The 21304-nt window shown below is 42.9% G+C and overlaps 1 non-coding gene and 1 pseudogene across 1 annotated transcript; both read left to right on the top strand.

The window, feature by feature from the left end:
- Window positions 1-21304, top strand: part of LOC114389810 — a 63955-nt pseudogene that overhangs the window by 28238 nt on the left and 14413 nt on the right.
- Window positions 6130-6236, top strand: LOC114391300. Its single transcript, XR_003662101.1, has one exon. It is a non-coding gene; the product is annotated as a small nucleolar RNA R71 (small nucleolar RNA).

Genomic DNA, 21304 nt, shown 5'->3' with positions numbered 1-21304 from the left:
AATTGACAATCAACCCATAAACACAAGCACATGAGGATCAAAAGGTCTTTTAAGGTTGTAATGGGGCCAAGGACAAGGTATGGAAAAATATGGAATAAGTGGCTAAATCCCAAAGGAATAGAGGAGCAATGGGGAATAAGTGCATATTAAGAAAAAAAATAAAAAGAAGATAAAATTTAAACATAAGGAGTAGAGTAGAACCAAGAGTTTCATCATTCTTGTGCCATTTAAGATCTTATTCACTCAACTTTATTGCTTTTCTTTTTCTTTTTTTTCGATTTTTTTTTTACTCTATAGCCTTTGAGAAACAACATTTCATTCAACATGTTCAACATTTAACCAATATACAATGTACATCAAGTATGGCCCAAAATACATCATGAAGCATAGCCAACAAAACAAGTTATCCAATGAAACAAAAACCCCCCACACTTATTCCCAAAACAATTCCAAAGCTCCAAAATTCCTTAAGGATATGGTGATATCATGGTTTTTCATTTAAGGCTTGTAGTGAGCTTCAAAACAAGGAAAGGGAAACAAGGCTCAAAAGGGCTATCAAAGGAATTAATTCAAGGTAAGTCCATTTGGCTAGAAGCTTATAAGAACAAAATTGCCTCAATCATTTCCAAATATGCATGTGAATTAGGAAGCATCAACAAGAATCAAGCCAAGGCTATTGTGCAAGAAATCAATGGGGCAAAACACACCAAATGATTATGATGATGGATGGATCAAATTCTCACAAAGGTAAACTCATCACTTTCAAATTGAGCTTTCAAAACTATCATGACATGTAGAGGAGAATCAAGGATTTCAAGTCACAAAATGTCAAGAACTTTTATTTTCAAAACAATTACCCATTTCTTGAACATATCCTATAATTCAAAGAAAAACATGCAAAGTCGTACATGCACACAAAATTGACCCAAAATATTAAACTAAAAATCCAACGAAACTAACAACATTAACAAATTAACACAACTAACAAATTAACAAAACCAACAAAACTAGCAAAACCAAAGAACACTCCCCCCCCCATACTTAAACAACACATTGTCCTCGATGTACCACAATTAAAAGATTAAAAACAATTAAATCATCAAATAGAATCGGACAAGCGTAATAAAAGCAAAGAAGGAGATAGGAAAAGAAAAACTCCCTAAGTCATGGTGGAGGAAGAGTAGGGTGGAGTAAGGAAGTCTCTTCCACCACTACATCCACTAAAGAAGGGTTCGTGAGGAATGGCTTAAGTCGATGTTCGTTGACCTTGAAGCTCTTGTTTGTGGAGTCGCTTTTGACCTCAACTGTACCATAAGGAAAAACATTAGTAACAACAAAAGGACCAATCCACTTAGACCTCAACTTACCACTCATGAGTCCAAGCCTAGAATTATACAATAACACTTTTTGCCCAACCATGAAGTCCTTTTTAACTATCATGCTATCATGGAACTTCTTGGTCTTTCCTTTGTAGAACTTGGCATTCTCGTAGGCTTCTAGGCGGATTTCATCTAACTCACTCAGTTGCAACTTTCTTTCCTCACCAGCTTGATCCATAGAGAAGTTGCAAGTCTTCACTGCCCAGTAAGCTTTGTGCTCAATTTCCACTGGAAGATGACATGCCTTTCCAAAGACAACCCGATAAGGAGACATTCCTATGGGTGCTTTGTAGGCAGTCCGATGTGCCGAGAGAGCATTATCAAGCCTGGTACTCCAATCTTTCCTGCTTGGCTACACAATCTTCTCTAAAATTCGCTTGATTTCCCGGTTAGAAATTTATGCCTGTCCATTGGTCTGGGGGTGGTAAGGTGTGGATCCCTGTGTACCACCCCGTACTTTTTAAGCAGGGCATGCATTGTCCTGTTGCAAAAATGGGTTCCTTGATCACTAACAATTGCTTTAGGTACTCCAAACCTGCAAAACAGATTAGACCTGACAAAGTCTGCAACAACTTTAGCATCATTAGTTCTAGTGGGCTTGGCTTCCACCCATTTTGAAACATAGTCAACTGCAAGGAGAATGTAAACATAACCAAAAGAGACAGGAATAGGGCCCATGAAATCGATACCCCAAACATCAAACACCTCATAGAATAGCATAGGTTGCTGAGGCATTTGTTGTTGCCATGTAAGTGTATTTCCTGCCATCTGACACTGCTCACAAGTGCTGCAGATCTTCCACGCATCTTTAAACATGGTGGGCCAATAAAAACCACAATCAAGAACTTTGCGAGCTGTCCTTTGAACACCCAGATGACCTCCCGGTGCGGAAGAATGACAGAACTGCAGGACTGAGTCAGTCTCATGATCTGGAATGCATCGTCTAATTACCTGATCACTGCACAATTTCCACAAGTAAGGGTCATCCCAAATAAAATGCTTAGCATCACTTTTAATTTTATCTTTTTGGGCCTTAGATGCTAAGGGAGGAAAAATAGAGGCAACTAAATAATTGACAATGTTAGCAAACCAGGGAGTAGAAAGAGAGTCAGAAATACTATACAGTATATACAAATGATCATCCGGGAAATCATCCTGAATGGGTGAATCCGCATCTGATACACGTTCGATCCGACTCAAATGATCAGCAACTAGATTTTGTGCTCTGCTCCTATCACGGATCTCCAAGTCAAAATCTTGGAGCCAGAGCATCCATCGGATCAACCTAGGCTTAGAATCAGCCTTCTTCAACAAGTACTTTAGAGCTGCATGGTTAGTGTAAACAATAATGCGGGTACCAAGCAAATAAGATCGAAATTTTTCAAGAGCAAAAACTATGGCTAGAAGCTCTTTCTCAGTAGTAGTATAATTCGCTTGGGCAGCATCTAAAGTCCTAGAAGCATAATATATCACCCTAGGCAATTTATCAATTTTCTGAGCAAGGACAGCCCCCAATGCATAATTTGATGCATCACACATAAGCTCAAAAGGGGCTGTCCAATCGGGTGCCTGGATGATGGGGGTGGTAGTCAGCGCTCTTTTGAGGCAATCAAAAGCCTCTTTGCATCTGTCATTAAAGTCAAACTCCACCTCCTTTTGCAACAAGTTGGACAGTGGAAGGGCTACTTTGCTAAAATCCCTTATAAAGTGCCTATAGAGTCCTGCATGACCAAGAAAAGATCGCACCTCTCGCACACAAGAGGGGTAAGGCAATTGTGAAATAACAGAAATTTTTGCAGGATCTACTTCAATACCCTTATTGGAAATAATGCGGCCTAAAACTATACCTTGCTCAACCATAAAATGACATTTTTCAAAATTTAGAACAAGGTTAGTTTCAATGCATCTATTCAAAACTTTTTCCAAACTATTCAAACAACCATCAAAAGAGGATCCATATACAGTGAAATCATCCATAAACACCTCTATGCAATTTTCTAAAAAATCACTAAAAATACTAATCATGCACCGCTGGAAGGTACCAGGGGCATTGCACAGGCCGAAAGGCATCCTCCTATATGCAAAAGTGCCAAAGGGGCAGGTGAATGTGGTCTTTTACTAATCCTTAGGAGCAATAGTAATTTGCATATAACCAGAAAAACCATCAAGGAAATAGTAGTGGGATTTACCTGCCAGGCGTTCAAGCATCTGGTCAATGAATGGCAGGGGAAAATGGTCCTTTTTGGTAACCTGGTTCAGCCTCCTATAGTCAATGCAGACTCTCCAACTGTTCTGCACTCGAGTAGGAATCAGCTCCTCCTTCTCATTTTTGATCACTGTGAGGCCGATCTTCTTCGGGACTACCTGGACGGGACTCACCCATTGGCTGTCGGAGATAGGATAAATGATTCCAGCTTGCAAAAGCTTGGTTATTTCCTTCTTCACTGCATCAAGAATCACTGGGTTGAGTCTTCTTTGTGGCTGTCTTACTGGTTTAGCTCCATCCTCTAAATTTATTCGATGCATACATGTGGATGGGCTAATACCAGGAATGTCCGCCAGGGTCCAGCCTATAGCCTTCTTATGATTCTTGAGAACTGACAACAACTTCTCCTCTTGCTCATCAGCAAGGGAGGTAGATATAATCACTGGAAAACTCGTGCTATCATCCAACTAAGCACATTTTAAATTTGATGGCAGAGGCTTCAATTCTGGTGTGGTCGGCTGGACAGTGGTAGAAGGAGATGGTTTCTCAACCTTTACCTCATAAAGAAAGTCAGAGGTATGTGTACTTCCTGAAACATGGTTAGTCCTATCTGACTCTATAAAATCAAACTCGAGAGGTAAAACACCACCACCAGACATGCAATCAATATCACTCTCAGATTCACTCTCAGCATCAAATTCAGACATATGATCAAGTACAATTTCAGACTCAATGCATGAAGAGTGAGAGGCATGCAGATTAGAATAAAGATCAGTCATGTATTCATCAACAACATGGTCAATTATTTCAGCACAAAATACAGAAAGATCTTCAGATGGGTATTTCATAGCATCCAGAATATTAAAATGAACAGTTATATCACCAAACTCCATGGACAGTGTGCCTGCATAAACATCTATCTTAGTTCTAGCAGTTTTCATAAAGGGTCTGCCTAGAATGATGGGAACTGATCCTTGAGAAAATCCATCTTCCATATTCAAGATATAAAAATCAACAGGGAAAATCAGTTCACCAACTCTAACTAAGACATCTTCTATGAAACCAACAGGGTAGGCAACACTTCTATTAGCTAAATGAATTACCACATCAGTTGACTGCAAGGGACCTAGAGATAGAGAATTAAAAATAGACAGAGGCATAACACTAACAGAAGCTCCTAGATCTAGCATGGCATTGTCAAACTTACTATTCCCTATAATACAAGGTATGCTGAATGTACCTGGATCTTTGCACTTTTCAGGAATTTGAGGAACAGATTTACCAATCAATGCAGAGACATTTCTGCCCATGCTAATCCGTTCACTTCCTTTAAGCTTCCGCTTATTAGTGCACAGCTCCTTCAAGAATTTGGCATATCTTGGAATTTGCTTTATTGCATCCAACAGAGGTATGTTTACCTCTACTTTTCTAAACGTTTCCAAGATCTCTTTCTCTGCCTCTTCCATTTTTTTGTTGGAAACTGCTCTTGGAGGGAATGGAAGAGGGGGAATGTGCTGCTTCTGCAAATCAGAATTACCTGTGGAAGAAGATTCACCTGCACAGAAATTGTTAGGTAAATTTTTGTCATCACCTTTTTCTGGAGTAGAGTGAAGTTTGGCAGGCTCATTTGCAGATGAGGAAGGTGCTACGGGTTGAGGTCCTTGACACTGCTTTCCCGACCTCAATGAAATGGCACTGACATTTTTGGGATTTTGGACAGCTTGAGAAGGCAACTTGTCAGAATTCTGGGACTGTTGTTGATTCAATTGGGAAGCCAATTGTCCCATCTGATTGGTTAAGCTCTGAATGGAGGCTCTGGTCTCTTGCTGAAACTGCATGTTCTGCATAGTCATTTGCCTCACAAGTTCTTCGATGGAAGGTTGTGGAAGGGCCTCAATGGTTGGTTGTTTCTGGGGTTGTTGTTGTTGTTGGATTGGTGGAGGAATGTATGGTCTGCTTGGGCCAGCAGCATTTTGGAAGGAAGGAGCAGGCTGCTGTTGTTGTTGTTGAGGGCTGGACCATCTGAGATTAGCGTGATTCCTCCATCCAGGGTTGTATCTGTTGCTGGAGAGGTCATAATTGTTCTGCTGTGGTTGATTTTGCTGCTGAGGTTGAGTAGGTCTATTGTAAATATTTGCAGCATAAGCTTCAGGCTGCTCAATTGCTCCAGGTTGCTGCATGGAAGGGCAAAGGTCTGTATGGTGGTCAGCAGAGGAGCACAAACCACAAACCCTTGCGACAGGTACAGATTTCTGATTCAAGGCCAGCTGGGTTACCAAGTTAACCAATGCATCCAGTTTGCCTTCAAGCTTCTTAGTCTCAGATGATGCAGCTAAGTTTGTAGCTACCTCATGCACTCCTCTAATGACTATAGCATCATTTCTGGCGCTAAACTGCTGGGAGTTAGAAGCCATCTTCTCAATTAAATTCCTGGCTTCAACAGGAGTCATGTCTCCAAGGGCTCCACCACTGGCAGCATCTATCATACTTCTCTCCATATTACTGAGTCCTTCATAAAAATATTGGAGAAGAAGCTGCTCCGAAATCAGATGGTGAGGGCAACTGGCACATAGTTTTTTAAATCGCTCCCAGTACTCATACAGGCTCTCTCCACTGAGTTGTCTAATACCTGAGATATCCTTCCTGATGGTTGTGGTCCTGGAAGCAGGGAAAATTTTTTCTAAGAATACTCTCTTAAGGTCATCCCAGCTTGTGATGGACCTTGGAGCAAGGTAATACAGCCAGTCCTTTGCCACTCCCTCTAATGAATGAGGAAAAGCCTTCAGAAATATGTGATCCTCTTGGACATCTGGGGGTTTCATGGTGGAGCAGACAATGTGAAATTCTTTCAAATGTTTGTGCGGGTCTTCACCTGCAAGGCCATGAAACTTTGGAAGCAAATGAATCAGTCCAGTTTTAAGAACATATGGGACATCCTCATCAGGGTATTGGATGCACAAGCTTTCGTAGGTGAAATCAGTTGCAGCCATTTCCCTTAGAGTCCTCTCACAGGGTGGAGGTTGTGTCATGTTCTCAGAATGTGCAAAATCAGAATGCTCAGAATCAGAATGCTCAAAATTATAATGCTCAAGATCAGGATGTTCAAAATCACCAATAACAGAATGCACAGATTCACTAGTAATGGAATGCTCAGAATGATCAAAAGGTATAAAATAATGCCTAACTAATCTATGAAATGTCCTATCTATCTTAGGATCAAAGGGTTGTAAGTCAGATGGATTGCCTCTAGTCATACACTACATTCAGCATGCACACAACTAGTTGCCTTGTCATGTAAATAAAGGTGTAGGTTTGAACTACAGCTACCCTCAAATGATATCCAAATGACTTGAAATTTTGTGAGCAACCTTATAAAATGATGAGAAGATAGCACAAAAAATTTCAGACAAAAATTCAAGGTCTAACTATGAAAGCTAAAATTGGTAGGTTAAGAAAAATAAGTGAATAAAACTTGAAAAATAAAAAACTTTTGACAGAATCGCTGTTTTTGGACGATGGAGACCTCAGCCGGCCTACGGCGGGCTGCCACGGCGTAGGAAATTTTTTCTCTACCCCAAATGCATATATAATAATTGCGATTCTGATAACCGGAGCAAAAGTTATGGCCGTTTGAAGTTTTGACAAACACAAAATTTGCTAGTTTTTTGGAACTTTCAAATCTGACCAAAATAAAGGCTCTAGCTATTTTTCCCACAAAATATGGATTAAAAGAAGTTACCACAAAAAAATTCAGCCAAAATTAACAACCCTAGCTACTAAAACAAAAAATCACAAATAATTCAGCATGGGTGGTCGCTAAAATCCGTCGCTAAGGGATTTCTACTACTACTCTGTTTTGCCGCAAGCAAAAGTGGTCGTTTCCCAACGAGCAATGACAAACCAAATGTTCATAATATACTTGCAGTAACAGTAACGATTGGGGGGGGGGGGTTTGTTTGTTTTGTGATTAAAGAGCAGAACAAGTAAACTGAAATACGAAACTACTAATATTAAAAACGGGTTGTTTCCTCTGATTCAGAAGCCATTCTCTTATCCTGGGTTATGGAGAATTTGTCCCTAATAGTCAACCACTTAATCCAACCCTATTTCAATTTACTAAGCAAAAATCAACTTAGGGTTTTCAATACGTGATTAGGCACCACATACACCAGTTAGCCCTTCGTCCATTAAGCATGAACGCAAGTTAGGCTCAGAGGCAATTAATCGAACACGAAGCGTGCACTGATTAATATTCACGAATTTGGGATAACTGGTGAAGGGAAAACTGCCAGGAAACCACATTACAAGCGAAACCTCAAAGAGAGTTGGGCTTCGTCCTCAAAAGGAAACAACACCAGAATATCTAGCCTTCCATGGATTCAAACAGAAAACGCAAATGAAACATGAAGCAGAAACATAAATGAACAGAAACGTAAATGAACATAAATGTAGATGAAACAGAAACGTAAATGAGAGTAGAAGAAGAAGCAAGAATGAAATTGTAATTAGAAACAGAAAACGTAAAATTGCATTACGTGAACAGTAGCATTAAAGCAGAAAACGTAAAACCCTAAAACAAAAGCTCTGAATAATGAATAGCATAACAGAATAGCCCTGCACGAATCCCAATGCTGCTATTTAAAAAGAGTCACTCAAAGTCACTGGGCCCTATTATAATACTCTGGCCCAAAACGAAATAAACACTGAACAACATAAAATTGCGAAATTTCCTAATTAACCAAGGTAAGCGCTGCTTAATTTGCCCTCTTCAAGTCCATAACCAAAATCCGGATTAAGCCCAATGTTTCATTAATTCCTGAAATTAGATTAAAAACATCAAATTAGCTAAATGAGCCCAAATAATAAAACTGCCTGATTAATTGACAATTAAGACCAATCAGTAATTAAAATGGTGCAAAAAGGGTTTAGAAAATAGAAGAAAATGATGGCACATCAATCGGCCTGCCGAGGTGGTGGCGGTGCGTCTGCGGCGTTATGTGCATCACCCTGCGCCTGCCTAGCCGTGCAGTACTTCTCGATGAAGGCCCGGGTGATCGGCGGTCGGATTACTTTACTGGGAGTGATGGGAACTCCGAAGAACTGGCAGAGGCCCGTGATCAGCACCGGAAACCCCAGGGCCCTGTTGGACTTTTCTGGGTCCAGAGGGTGCCTGGTAGGCGCCATACCTGCAAACAAATAAATGGCGTCAACAATCACCTGGGCCACGTGGATGCTCATTCGTGTCAGGATGGCATACACCAACTGGCACTTAGGCAGAGGGAGATCAGAGTTGTGATCGCTAGGTAAGACATTGTTGAGCAACAGTGTCATCCATGTCTAGGTCAAAGTGGTCATGCTGGTGTGTATGATCCGCACCCGCCTCCCTGTAGCGGTTTAGGCGAAATCCTGCCAAGGTGTGCACAACAGCTGGGCAATGGCTTCCTCATCGAACCCATCGGCCCTGTTCCTCCTCTAGATGAACTCACACTGCTGACCTTCCTCTAAAACTAGCGGGTCACCCAGGAACTGGCTGAGGGCATCTGCGTCAAAGGGAATCCACTGACCCCTCACCCACGAACGCATGTCTCGCACTCCCTCCTCTGTGGGCCAAGCATTAGCATAGAACTCTAGGACTATCTCAGGGTCAAACTTGGCCATGGGAGTCACCAGCGACGTCCAACGTCTGTGAGCTATCTCCTCCTGAAAGTCCGTATACTCATCCTCCCTGAGCTGGACACGCCTCTCCCTATGGAACAACCATCCTCTGATGGCCTCGAAGCGCTGCTGGTGCTCGGCGCTCCGGAAATGATGACTATCAAACTCGGGGTCGGCACTGGACCCTTCTCCTGTGGCGTCTCTTCTAGACCTCTTCGTGGAGAGTTTCTTCGGAGCCATTTCCTGCAAAAACATTTGGGAAGTTAGTTCAAGAAACTTAATCAAAACGAAAGCCAGATCAAGCGAAACAGCATACCCTTTTTCCAACAAAACACGAATATCCACACGAATTTTGAAAGGAATGCTTATGCGTTAATGCGCGGGTTCTCCTAGGATATTCATACATTTATACCTATCTTTCCCTCGATGAACGACATCCTATGAGAGGCACCTACTTTCATTTTGCAAAGAAATTCCTTACGCTATATGTCAAATTATCCATACATATTTTGCAAGGCGTTTTGCTACCTACCTACCCCATTCTTTTTGCTATATGTTCACATTCACATACATGTTCATGCATTTGAGAGGCAACTCCATGTTATATATTCGCACATGTTTACACTCATTTGAAAACAATTTCATGTCACACCTTCATTGGAAAAGCAATCTTTGTACTACTCATTCACATTCTTGAAAGGCAATTTCATATCATATGTTCCTATTTTGAGAAGCATTTTTGTGCCATTTTCAACATATATGCACATTTGCAAAGCATTTAGCTACCTATCCAACATACACATGTACATGGTGAACAACATTTTCACACTATCTAGGTACAAGGAAAACATGGTGCAACCCAAACCAAGTGCTGGCCTTAAGGGGAAACCTCACCAACATGCTCTCACTTTCATGCCTTCTTGTATTTCAACAAACAAAGGCTTGGGCCCCCTAGGCCTAAGTCATGTTTCGGAATTTATCCTAACTTTCGCAAGCTATCTGCATCCCAAAAATGGTAATCAGACATACACAAACCCAATCTAAAAGCCATATTCACAAACTTAGGTGAAAACACCATTGAGGCATTTCACCGAGCACTTGGTGGGCGCACTTTTGGGTACCAACAACAAGGGAATGGGGGCAATGTGGCTTGCCCCATCATTTTAGAACACAACCTAGGCCTAAGGCCATCCCTTACAACCCCCCAATTCAATGAATCAAAGCATAAATTTGCCCCAAATTGCCTCACGGAATTGGTCAAATTATGTACAATTTAAAGCATAAAAGACATCAATGGAAAGCTAGAAACCAAAGGATAGTGCACTTACTTGTATGGAGTGACCAAAGACACTAAAAATGGAAGCAAAAGCGCAAACATAGTGGCCTAGGGGCAAAAACCTGCACAACCCGTGGGTGCTGCGTTTTTGAATGAGGGAGGGGAGTTTTGGGTGGAGAGAAACTCACCCTCCCCTTGTTTTTATGTTTTCAGGTGTAGGGGTGCTCGCCTAGGCGAGCTCTGCTCGCCCAAGCGAGCTAACCCTTCATTTTTTTTTGTAAAACACAAGTACGCGCTCTCTATGGGTCAACGTTCACTTACTCGAACTGATATGAACCCTCATGGCACAAGGGCTGACTTAGGATCGTCTAGGATTAAACCTTGATGAAAAATGCGGAAATTGATTAAGGAAAGGATGGAAAATAAGGTGGTTAATCTCGTGGGTCTTAATAAGGTGGTTTCTGGCATAAAATGGATGAATGGGATGGTAAAACGTAGGTTAAGTGGTGGCTGGACAGAAATATAGAAATGGCAATAACGGAAGCTACAGGGCTCCAAATGAGGTGATTCCAAAACGAGGTGAAAGATCTCGTTTTGAAATTCAATTTAGGATCAAGAATCACTTAATTTGAGTGTGTGAAATGGGAGTTATGGTCACGAGATAATTTTGGGCAGAGGTGGATTTTCTGGAATTGTGGTTTGAAAGAACAAGGGTGGAGATGATAGGAAGGAAAGAATCACTCTTTCCAGCGAGGGCAACACACAAAGGTTGTGAAAGTCCTTTGATACAGCCAGGGTGTTCTTGAATCACTCAAGAATTTAGGAGAATCACTCTCACTAAGATAAAAGAGATAAACTCTAATTTTCTGAATAAAACTCAACTTGTGTTTATTGATAAAATGGTTCAGCTTATATAGAAGCTTTACAGCAGATTTTAGTAATGACCCACTAACCTAGAATTAAAATAACTTAATGCCATTAACCTAGGGAATTAAAACAAACTAAATGGCTGAGTGTAACTGAAATTGTTGGCAACCAAAAGTCACCCCCAACAGCCAACAAGTCAGCCACCATTTGGTCTCCCAAAAGGCTGATGCCTAGGTTGCCAATTGGGCCCTTATTACAACTTGAACTAAAGCCCTTTTAGTTGATTAACCCAAAACATATTTTTGGTCAGCCAACTTTACAAGGATTGGGCCATTATTTAGACAAACTAAACACTCTAAAATTGAAATAAAGTGGTGTCATTTAGTCCTCCATTTGGGCCATGATACAACTCACAACCTTGGACTTTTCTCCTTGAAACTTGGGCTTGTATTCAAATAGTATGGACAGCACTTGTTGAAGAGCGTCCTTGGCTTTCCTTGCTCTAGCCCTTGTCATAGGTCCTCCAAGTCCTTCAAGTGGATCCTTGCCCTTGCTCTTGGTCATGTCCTCATCAATAGGTCCTCCAAGTCCTTCAAGTGGATCCTTGCCCTTGCTCTTGGTCATGTCCTCATCATTCTCTCCCTCTTGAGAAGGATTTGTCCTCAAATCGGATTCTCCATCTGCATCAAAAAGAGATAAATCAGAGACATTGAAGGTGGAACTAACATTATACTCACCGGGCAGCTCAACTTTGTAAGCATTGTCATTGATTCTTTCAAGCACTTGAAATGGTCCATCTCCCCTTGGTTGAAGCTTTGATTTCCTTTGTTCCGGAAACCTTTCTTTTCTCATGTGCACCCAAACCCAATCTCCGGGTTCGAAGACAACCTTCTTTCTCCCTTTGTTGGCTTGTTTAGCATAGCTTTTATTTTTTCTCTTGAAGAAGTTTTTCTCTCATTTTCTTTTGATCCTCACACACTTCTTGTGGACTCAATGGCTTGAGCACAATCTTTTTGTCTTGGTGCATGAAAGAGATCTTGTTGGTGTAACCGTCATGATTGGCTCTTTTATCAAATTGCCATGGTCTCCCCAAAAGTAAGTGACTGGCCTCCATAGGAACAACATCACAAAGTACCTTATCATTGTATTTCCCAATGGAAACGTCCACTTCCACTTGCTGCCTCACTTGCACCTCCCCATCCTTACTAAGCCATTGAAGTTTGTATGGCCTAGGATGTGGTTTAGTAGCTAAATTTAGCTTTGACACTAATCTAGCACTAGCCACATTGGTGCAACTACCTCCATCAATGATCACCATGCACACCTTGCCATTGATTAAACATCTAGTGTGAAAGATGTTTTCTCTTTGGCTCTCCTCCTCATGCTTCAATTGACCACCAAGTAACCGCCTAATCATCAACAAATCTCCCTCCGGAGTCTCCTCTTCCTCTACGTACTCACTCTCCTCTTCCTCTTCAACATCAGATTCACTTATATATTCTCCATCTCTAAGAACCATGGACCTTTTGTTAGGGCACTCATAAGCATAGTGTCCTAGGCCTTGGCACTTGAAACACTTCACATCTCTACTCCTTTTAGAGGGTTCCTCTTGGGACTTTGAGCGAGTTTTTGATGGGATAGGTGTGGAACTACTAGAAGTAGCAGCCCCATCTTTCTTACCTTTGTCTTTCCAACTAGAAGAACCAAAGTTGGTAAAACTCCTCTTAGCCACTCCCTTCCTTTTTAATTGTTGCTCCACTTGGATTGCTTTGTGAAGCAAATCATCCATTTCAACAAACTCCTGCAGCTCAACAATATCACGGATATCATTAGTCAAACCATTAAGAAATCGAGCCATAGTTACCTCCTCATCTTCTTCAATATTTGCTTGAATCATGAGCACATCCATTTCCTTGAAATACTCCTCAACCCCCTTGTTGCCTTGGGTTAGTTTTTGGAGCTTGAATTTCAAGTCCCTTGAGTAACTAGCCGGCACATACCGCTTCCTCATGATCTTTTTCATCTCCGTCCATGTATCAACCATTGGCTCTTCATTTCTTGCTCTCTCCTTTTGTAGCTTGTTCCACCACACAAGAGCATAGTCGGAAAACTCCGTGGCGGCAAGCTTCACCTTCTGGTCCTCCTCATAGTTGTGGCATGAGAAAACATGCTCTATTTTCATCTCCCACTCCAAGTAGGCCTCCGGATCATTCTTTCCTTTAAATGGAGGAATGTTGAGTTTAATACCATCAATTCGGTTTTGTCTAGGAACACCATCATTCCCTCTTCTCCTCCTTTCTTCTTCATTATGATCTCTATTCTCCATTTGATCCAACCTCTCATGGAGCGCATCATCTCGTTGTTTCATTAACCTCTCCATATGTTGCATCAAAGCTTGCATTTGGAATTGCGAAAGCCCCACTCCATCATTAGGATTAGTACCTGACATCTCAAACAAACAAATCAAACGTAACAAGACAATTATAGTTGCTGTTTGAATACCTCACCCACTCAAGTGTATCACACAATTATGGCTTTTCTCTAATGAAACACTCTTGCCTTTTACCACTCTAATTCCCCTTGAGTTCTTAGGCAATTCAAGAGATTATGGCCACAACAAAGAACAATTCACCAATATGTGTAAGGTAAGGCTAGACAAGGAAAAGGTTAACCAAGAAAAAGGCTAACAATGTTTTTAGGCACAAATGAAGGAAATAAAATTCAGAATTTAGGAATTCAAGTAACAATCCTTCATGCAACCAATATATTACCTTAAAGAGTTTTTTTTTTAAGTTCTTCAAGCATGAACCATTCAGCCCAATTTTTTTTTTTTTTTTTAATTTTGCTTATACGAAATTCTGCTTCTTTTTTTTTTTTTTTTATAACAAAGAGATCAAAAGGCTTAACTTTTGCAATGGTTCAGCCTAAAAAAAATATATATGAATAAGAAGGTAATATAAATGGCAAAGAGAATAAAGAAGGATGTTACCCAATATTTCCAGCAAAGGAAGTGTTGATCCTAGAACCGGAGCTCTGGTACCAAATGATATGAACCCTCATGGCACAAGGGCTGACTTAGGATCGTCTAGGATTAAACCTTGATGAAAAATGCGGAAATTGATTAAGGAAAGGATGGAAAATAAGGTGGTTAATCTCGTGGGTCTTAATAAGGTGGTTTCTGGCATAAAATGGATGAATGGGATGGTAAAACGTAGGTTAAGTGGTGGCTGGACAGAAATATAGAAATGGCAATAACGGAAGCTACAGGGCTCCAAATGAGGTGATTCCAAAACGAGGTGAAAGATCTCGTTTTGAAATTCAATTTAGGATCAAGAATCACTTAATTTGAGTGTGTGAAATGGGAGTTATGGTCACGAGATAATTTTGGGCAGAGGTGGATTTTCTGGAATTGTGGTTTGAAAGAACAAGGGTGGAGATGATAGGAAGGAAAGAATCACTCTTTCCAGCGAGGGCAACACACAAAGGTTGTGAAAGTCCTTTGATACAGCCAGGGTGTTCTTGAATCACTCAAGAATTTAGGAGAATCACTCTCACTAAGATAAAAGAGATAAACTCTAATTTTCTGAATAAAACTCAACTTGTGTTTATTGATAAAATGGTTCAGCTTATATAGAAGCTTTACAGCAGATTTTAGTAATGACCCACTAACCTAGAATTAAAATAACTTAATGCCATTAACCTAGGGAATTAAAACAAACTAAATGGCTGAGTGTAACTGAAATTGTTGGCAACCAAAAGTCACCCCCAACAGCCAACAAGTCAGCCACCATTTGGTCTCCCAAAAGGCTGATGCCTAGGTTGCCAATTGGGCCCTTATTACAACTTGAACTAAAGCCCTTTTAGTTGATTAACCCAAAACATATTTTTGGTCAGCCAACTTTACAAGGATTGGGCCATTATTTAGACAAACTAAACACTCTAAAATTGAAATAAAGTGGTGTCATTTAGTCCTCCATTTGGGCCATGATACAACTCACAACCTTGGACTTTTCTCCTTGAAACTTGGGCTTGTATTCAAATAGTATGGACAGCACTTGTTGAAGAGCGTCCTTGGCTTTCCTTGCTCTAGCCCTTGTCATAGGTCCTCCAAGTCCTTCAAGTGGATCCTTGCCCTTGCTCTTGGTCATGTCCTCATCAATAGGTCCTCCAAGTCCTTCAAGTGGATCCTTGCCCTTGCTCTTGGTCATGTCCTCATCACGAACCCCCTTAGGGTAGATTAGGCATCTGACCATTAGCTTAAAGACGCAACAGTAATAATAACTGGGGATTTAAAGGATACTAGGCTGCCTCCCAGTAGCGCTTCCTGCTTGTCCGGAGCTGGACATGGGACGACGATCCGTCGATCATGGGCCTAGCCTCTACTTGCGTCCATTCCTAAGTACCTGAAAGTAGGAAATGACATTGCGCAGCAAACCGTGGTCGCGTTACCGTTTACCTCGATTTGCCTCTGTCTTTGGATTTGACCTGGTATTTGACCATCGCCTAAGACGATTCTGCTCTTGTCATAAGATAACAAATATGCATGTGTATGCGTATGCATGAGCGTTTTCAAATGCACTAATCTTTTTTAGTGACAGCTGGTCGGGTTCAGTTTCAATTAAGCGCTTGGGGCATCCCATGGACTGAGCGAAAAGGCTCAAGTTATCAAATACTACACATATTTTAAAGCACAACGCGAGGACCGAAACCTCAATCCTACGTTCTTTACTTTTAAAAGACTATGATGAGAAAATTACAGAGGACAAGAATCCTTGGGGGAAACCAAGAAGAACACACAAAAACAAAAATAAAAATAAAAAACATGTAGCAACTTCCTAAATTGCCCCAGATCTTAAGCGTAGTATCGCTTGACAACATCGGAGTTCACGGGTGAAGGTAGCTCCTCGCCATCCATGTTGGTGAGCACCAGGGCCCCTCTGGAGAAAGCCTTTTTTACAACGAAAGGCCCTTCGTAGTTCGGGGCCCATTTTCCTCTGTTGTCTTTCAGAGCTTGGGAGACTTTCTTCAGCACCAAGTCCCCTTCGCTGAACCGGCACGGGCGTACCTTCTTGTCAAAAGCGTTCTTCACTCGTTTCTGATATAAACGCACGTGGCTCATGGCGGCCAAACGCTTGCCTTCTATGAGATTAAGCTAATCGACACATGCTTGGGCCCACTCTGATTCCTTTAATTCGGACTCCACCAAGATTCTTAATGACGGGACTTCCACCTCAAATGGTAGCACAACCTCCATTCCATATACCAACGAGAACGGTGTAGCCCCAGTTGACGTGCGCACTGAGGTCCGGTAACCATGTAACGCGAACGGGAGCATCTCGTGCCAATCTTTGTATGACACGGTCATCTTCTGGATAATCTTCTTGATATTCTTATTGGCTGCCTCCACGGCTCCGTTCATCTTTGGTCTGTAGGGTGTGGAATTGTGATGTTGGATCTTAAACTCCTCGCACATTTCCCCCATCATCTTGTTATTCAAGTTAGTGCCATTGTCCGTGATAATATTCCTCGGCAAACCATATCGGCAGATGATTTCCCTCTTAATGAACCTGACCACCACACTCCTGGTGACACTAGCGTACGACATGGCTTCAACCCACTTAGTGAAGTAATCGATCGCCACCAGGATGAAACGATGTCCATTTATAGCTTTGGGCTCTATGGCCCCAATCACATCTATTCCCCACATGGAGAATGGCCATGGTGCGGCCAAGACATTCAGAGGCAAGGGCGGAGCATTGACATTGTCTGCAAACGTCTGGCATTTGTGACACTTCCTCACATGGAGACAACAATCACTCTCCATGGTGAGCCAATAGTAACCCGCATTTAAGATCTTCCTAGCCATGGCGTGCCCATTAGCGTGCGTACCAAAAAAGCCCTCATGGACCTCCCCCAGCATGTTTTCAGCTTCCTTAGCGTTCATGCAGCGTAGTAGAACCATGTCATGGTTTCTCTTGTATAGTATGCTTTCGCTCACGAAGAAGCCAGCCGCCAATCTCCTCAACATCCTTTTGTCATTGTCGAAAGCCTCCGGTGGGTACTCTTTGCTTTCAACGTATCGCTTGATATCGAAATACCAAGGCTTACCGTCCCGCTCTTCTTCCACCAGACAACAATGTGCGAGTCTGCCACGACACCTGAACTCAATGTAAGGTAGGTCCCCGTGCGGTGTTAGCTGGAACATGGATGCTAAAGTGGCAAGCGCATCTGCCATTTGATTTTCCTCACGGGGAACGTGATGGAAAGAGATCTCATCAAAGAAACCAGCCAATTCCTTGATATAGGCCTGGTAGGGTATCAGCTTATGGTCTCTAGTTTCGTATTCCCCTCTCAGCTGGTGAATCATCAACGCTGAGTCTTCGTACACCTTGAGTAGCTTGACATTGAAGTCAATTGCTACCTGGACGGCCAGGGCGCATGCTTCATATTCAACCATGTTGTTGGTGCAGTCGAACCCCAGCCTGGCTGTGAAAGGTATACATTGATTGTCCAGAGAGACCAATGCTGCCCCAACGCCATGGCCTAAGATGTTTGACGCTCCATCAAACCACACGATCCACTTGTCCCAGTCCTCGTCTAGCTTTTCCTCAAATAAGGCCATGATGTCCTCATCCGGGAACTCAGGATGCATGGGTTGATAGTCGTTGAGAGGCTGCTGAATCAAATAATCTGCCAAGGCGCTTCCCTTTGTCGCCTTTTGGGTGACATAGACTATATCGAACTTAGATAGCAAGACTTGCCACCGGGCGATCCACCCCGTTAGAGCAGGCTTCTCAAAAATGTACTTGATCGGGTCCATCTTGGATATCAGCCAGGTGGTGTGGCTCAACATGTATTGTCTTAGACGGTGGGATGCCCAGACTAAAGCACAACACGTTCTTTCCAGCAGGGAGTAGTTCATTTCACAGGCCGTGAACTTCATACTCAAGTAGTAGACAACGCGCTCTCTTTTCCCAAACTCGTCATCTTGCCGCATCATACATCCCATCGACTCGTCCAAAATTGTCATATACAAGATGAGAGGTCTTTCGGGCACCAGCGGCATAAGCACGGGAGGGTTCATGAGACACTGTTTGATCCTTCCAAACGTCTCTTGACAATCCTCGTTCCAGCGGGCGAATTGGTTTTTGAGTAAGAGTTTGAACAACGGCTCACAGATAGCGGTGAGCTGTGATATGAATCTGGCAATGTAGTTCAAACGCCCCAGGAAACCTCGAACCTGCCTCTCGATACGCGGTTCTGGCATTTAAAGGATGGCTTTCACCTTTTCGGGGTCCAACTCTATCCCTTTCTGGCTTACGATGAAACCCAGTAATTTCCCTTACTTGACCCCGAAGGTGCACTTAGCGGGGTTTAACCTCAATCGATACTTCCTAAGCCTTCCAAATAACTTCCGCAAGTTGACAAGGTGTTCCTCCTCGGTCTTAGACTTGGCGATCATGTCGTCCACATAGACCTCGATTTCTCGGTGCATCATATCGTCGAACAAAGTCACCATAGCCCGTTGATAAGTTGCCCCGGCGTTCTTGTGTCCAAAGGACATCACCTAACAGAACGTCCCCCACAGGGTGACGAAGGTAGTCTTTTCCATATCCTCTGGTGCCATTTTTATCTGATTGTAACCGAAGAACCCATCCATGAAGGAAAATAGAGCGAAATTGGTCGTATTATCCACGAGGATATCGATGTGCGGCAGAGGAAAATTGTCCTTGGGACTGGCTCGATTCAGATCCCGATAATCTACGCACATTCGTACTTTCCCATCCTTCTTAGGGACTGGTACAATGTTTGCAACCCATTTCAGGTACCGAGCGACAGCCAAAAAACCAACGTCAAATTGTTTCTTTACCTCTTCTTTTATTTTCTAGGACGTCTCGGGCTTCATCCTCCTCAGCTTTTGTTTTACCAGGGAACACTTAAGATTTAGAGGTAATCTGTGTTGTACGATGTCAGAACTCAAATCGGGCATATCTTGGTATGACCAGGCAAAGATGTCTTGGTAGTTTTTTAGCAGGGCCATCAATTCTTCACGGATGAGTGCAGTCATACTCGTACCTATCTTTACTTCCTTTTTCCCACTGCCAGTTCCTAAGTCTATTAGCCTCTTCTTGATGAGGCCCCATCTCTCGGTCCTCCTCAGCGACTATCTTCTCCAACTATGGGGGAAGTTCCACATCCTCGTCCTCCTCACTCTACGTCTGACCCGCTTCTTGCTCGAAACCGATGACCGGGTCCCGAGTATTAATATCTTCGAGGGACTCGTCGTCAGATCTGGCATTTTAAGCGTAAAGAAATAAACATGCAAGTGAATGAGAATGGGTAGAGGCGCAGGAACAGATGAAGCAAGATTTTTATATTATAAATTTGGGAACAAAAGAGATAATGCCTTAACAAAAGGAAACTCTAAAGCCTAGGCCCAATCGTAGAGTTTAAAAGCCACAAAGGGTTACATTATGCTTGTCGCGTAAATGTCCAGGCGCTCCTCCACTCACCAATTTCCTAGTCAGAAACCAGGAGGGAATGGTCGTACCTAATCCGACCTACTCGGAGAGTCATCCTCGCATATCGTGACCACTTGGCCTTCGTGTCCTAGACCCACACTTATAAAGCTCCTACTGATGTGGCAGGGTGGGGCCCCTTCGACTTGTCATCCCAATCCCGAAGCTTGGCCTCTGCTCTTCCTTTCCGCGATACTTTTCCTTATGTCCACTTGCATGGGTTTATAGCCTAACCCAAACTTCCCGCGGTTTCCTCTGGTGCTTACCAGTCTGGTTCTGCCGTAGTTGTTCTTGCCTAAACCCATTCTGCGCTCGTAGCCATACCCCAACATCACACGGGCCACCATCATTGCCGTATCGGACAGGCAAGGCTGCCCAGAGAGGGAATCTACGGAGGCAATGCTTACTACCTCAAAAGATTGGAAGGCCATTTCCAATGACTCCTCCGTGGCTTCCACATATGGCATAGAAGACGTGCAACTTACCAAGACGTCTTCCTCCCCCAATACAATGACCAAATGCCCCTCCACTACGAACTTCAGTTTTTGGTGGAGTGTAGAGGGAGCGACTCCCACCGAGTGGATCCACGGGTGTCCCAAAAGATAGCTATAAGTTGGGTTAATATCCATCACTTGGAAGGTAACCTGACAGGTATGGGGGCCTATCTGTACAAGGAGGTCGATCTCTCCCCTAACCTCTCGGCGGCTGCCGTTGAAGGCACGGACCACCATGGAACTTGGCCTTAGATGGGAAGCGTTAAACGGTAATTTCTCCAACGTGCTTTTGGGCATTACGTTCAAATTGGAACCGTTATCGATGAGTACCTTGGCCACGACGTGGTCCATGCATTTGACTAACACATGCAAAGCCCTGTTATGCCCTCCCCCGTCGGCAGGGATTTCTTCTTCGACGAAGGCGAGATAGTTGTTGGCGGTGATGTTATTGATGAGTCCCCCAAAGCCTTCTACGGAGATGTCTTGGGCTACGTGAGCTTCGTTTAAGACCTTTACTAGCAAAGCCCGATGAGGCTCAGAGTTCATGACCAGTTCCAAAAGAGAGACTCTGGCCGGGGTTTTGTTGAGCTGCTCAATGACCTTGAACTCGCTTTGTTGAATAATGCGGAGGAACTCGCCTGCCTCCTCTAGCGATACTTCTTTCTTGCCACAACCATCCTTTTTCTCTGAAAGACCTTTCACTGGAATATCCTCGTCCGGAGCAGGGATCACTTTGTCATTTTGTTCTTCCGCTACCTTCGCTTTCCTTTTAGCGTTTGCGGGTTGTGTCGGCAGGTCAGGGGGCGCGAACACGCGACTGCTACGGGTCACGTCGCTCAGCCCCGTGATATTGGTTACCTTGGCCGACAATGAGTTGATGTCGGTGGCTTCTTCCTTCCTTTCGCTTG

This window comes from Glycine soja, chromosome 16, assembly GCF_004193775.1.
Source record: "Glycine soja cultivar W05 chromosome 16, ASM419377v2, whole genome shotgun sequence".
Classification (NCBI taxonomy): Eukaryota; Viridiplantae; Streptophyta; class Magnoliopsida; order Fabales; family Fabaceae; genus Glycine; species Glycine soja.
This window is presented reverse-complemented; position numbering and strand designations above follow the sequence as displayed.